This window comes from Stegodyphus dumicola, chromosome 5 (genome assembly GCF_044657685.1).
Source record: "Stegodyphus dumicola isolate Sdum_Otavi_A_Nest chromosome 5, ASM4465768v1".
In the NCBI taxonomy this organism is placed as follows: domain Eukaryota; kingdom Metazoa; phylum Arthropoda; class Arachnida; order Araneae; family Eresidae; genus Stegodyphus; species Stegodyphus dumicola.
In genome coordinates, this window is record NC_140772.1 from 97,058,489 (window position 1) to 97,061,461 (window position 2,973).

The following is a 2,973-nucleotide window of genomic DNA, read 5'->3' on the forward strand; positions in this document are numbered from 1 at the left end:
GATATCAACACGAATCAAATCAGGAACTTCTAATCTCCAATGTGGGTGATGAGAACTAGCAGATGTTTTCCTTTGCTGTACGGTTGTTAAAGAACAATATAAAACGGAGGTATTTTAAACCCTACTAAATTTCTTTTTAAATGGTGGGAAAAGATAAATAATGACTTCCGTTATTAATACTTTCTTAACTGAAACCATGTGAATACGTTTAATGAAATAAAATGTTTTAGGTGAGTCGTTCCCAAATTTTTTCACTCACTGAGCATTTTTTAAAATCGATGTCTATGTTACAGAGTCTTGCTAGTTATGAAGGAGAAGTGTTATGAGGGGAAGAAAAGGGGATAAATAGTAAGAGAGATTAAAGAGATAGCTAAAGCAATTGCGCAGTGTCTATTTACTGATAACATATTTAAACGTTTTTAAATTTACTATGTCTCAGTTTATTCAAAACTACAACCAATACAAGTAATATTGTTGAAACGCTGCCATTCATAAAATTTCTTCCAAAATTTGATTAATCAAACCATTTGTCTTGGTAAACAATACAATTCAATAAACTTTTTGTATAATAAAATCAGTTTCCCATAGTTAATCATTACATTTATTTCAAATCAAATACATATTCACATATTCTAATTTTTATTACTGCTTACGGAATACAACTTCGAAAATGTGCGCTCAGAATACAATTTCTAATTTTTTTGTTTTCATTTTACTGTTTTTGTATTAATCTTTTGTTTCATTCTCATTTCTCTGTGCGTCTGCGAAGCTCCTAAAACTTTCAAACACGAATTGATAACTACTGGTTTAGATCATAGCTTTTTAATCGTTTTTTGGCTCACCGGACGCTTTCTTGTGTTCTTGTCTGGGCGTTGTTCTTCTTGTCTGCCCCTCTGAACTCATTCATCGCCACTTACTTGCAATAATTTACATTAAATGTCTTTTGACTGCAACGTGAACAGAAAATAGTAAAACGAGTAAAAGGTTTTGGCATTTATTTTCCTTGCACTTCATCCCAAATTATTAAATAATACTCATTATGTAATAAGAAAACAAGAATGGTAATGACTAAACTTTTCTGAAAGAAATTTTAACAGTAAGGCTGACAAAACTTGTACAGATTCCTGCAGCAGCACATGCAGTAGCATTTAATGAAACGACATGCTACCTGAACGTACTGTATGTCTTTGAAAGTCCAGATTTTGCAACCATTTGCTTCTTGGTTAGAAACTTCCGTTCTTTGGAACGCAACAATGAATCTACATATTATTTTTACAATAAGTTTTCCAAGTGTTTTCTCCACTTGCCTGCCACTCGAGTCAGTAACCTTCTCTTAGATCAGGGGTTCTCAACCGGTGGTACGCATACCACTGGTGGCATACAAGAGAAAAATAGGTGGTACGCAAAGAAGCACAGTATTTTTAACTCTTAAATTCAAAAATTAAAACCCCAAGATCCTGATTGAGTTTGTTCTATAACACTCGTAAATTTATGCAATCTGAGCTTTGTTCAAGAGCGGTGGTGGTATAAGTACTTTGTAGTGGTGGTACTAAAGGTTTACAAATTGTGTTTAGATGATGCGCGTTAGTCAAAAGGTTGAGAACCGCTGTCATTTCAGCACACAAAGGAAGCAAATACTCCCTATGATTAAAAATTGTGGTTCCGATGAAAACAACTTAAGTGACAGATCTTCAAAGGCGACTTCATATGATACATTCGTTTTAATGGTTCAGGAAATAAATTATATTCTACTAACATACTTAGGGATCCTTATTAGTATCCTAACAGTTAGGATATGACGTGACTTAAATATGAATATTACTCCATATTTTCTGAGAACTTTTTCTCAGTTTAAATTCACGCATTGATATCCACGATTACATTGAATTATATATGAATTCATATATGTGAATAGAGAGATCTATGAATGGTTTCAAAATTATCATATAGAAACAGAATAATGAGGTAACCCGAAACTCTAATACAAAAATCTTTCGTGCAGTTGTCATAGAAATTCTGAATGAATTCGAATCCAAAGGAAAGAATTCGTAGCTAGCATAGGTGTATTAAACAGGATACTAATGTGGCCAAAATTGAAAAATATCATCTAATGATTAATTTTCCAACAGAAGCGTTTACATATATGGAATACAGCAATGCCTTTGATTACATAATTTGCATAATTACGTAATTGCATAATCTCAAACTAAGCGTTCATCAAAGTTACTTGCATTTTTTCTCAGGTTACAATGGTTTGATATCTAAATTTCGACGTTGCATAAAGGAATTGTGTAGATAGGCGTCAGCAACCTTTCTTAGCTGAGGGTCAAAATCAATCAAAAATGTGTGTATAAGAAAACGCTTCGAGTCAGTGGTATCTTCATTTTAGAACAGTCCTTGTTAATGAACAATAAGAAACTATTAATGCGAAAATAATTAAAATAAGATTTAAACGTTAAACATGAAAATAAAAATTATAATTATTATGAAAACAAACATAACTGAATCAATTTCCCTTTTCTCTTCGATATCAATGGCTCCCCAGGTGCGTAAATTGTGACGTCAATTCCGTCAAGTCTGGCTTATAGTTAGTCGTCTTAAAATGAATACAAGCATCTGAATTTCCAGTAGTTAAACTGCTAATGTTCTTGTAGAGACAATAGGATATTTCGAAACAAGAGATGTGAAAAATGAGCAGTGCCCTCGCCGGGACTCGAACCGCGGACCTCTCGAATACACGCTGAGCGTCCTGACGACTACACCACGAAGGCTTGCTAAGAAGGCGGGAGAAATACTTTATATACTTCCCTCTTTAAAGGGTGACTGTGGATTAGGGGACCTAATCGCCAAATCCTAGTGGTGGAGAATTGTTATCTACCACCTTTTTTAGTTCGGGCGCCACTGTAGAGACATTAGATTATTTCGAAGCAGGAGATGTGAAAAACGAACAATGCCCTCACCGGGACTCGAACC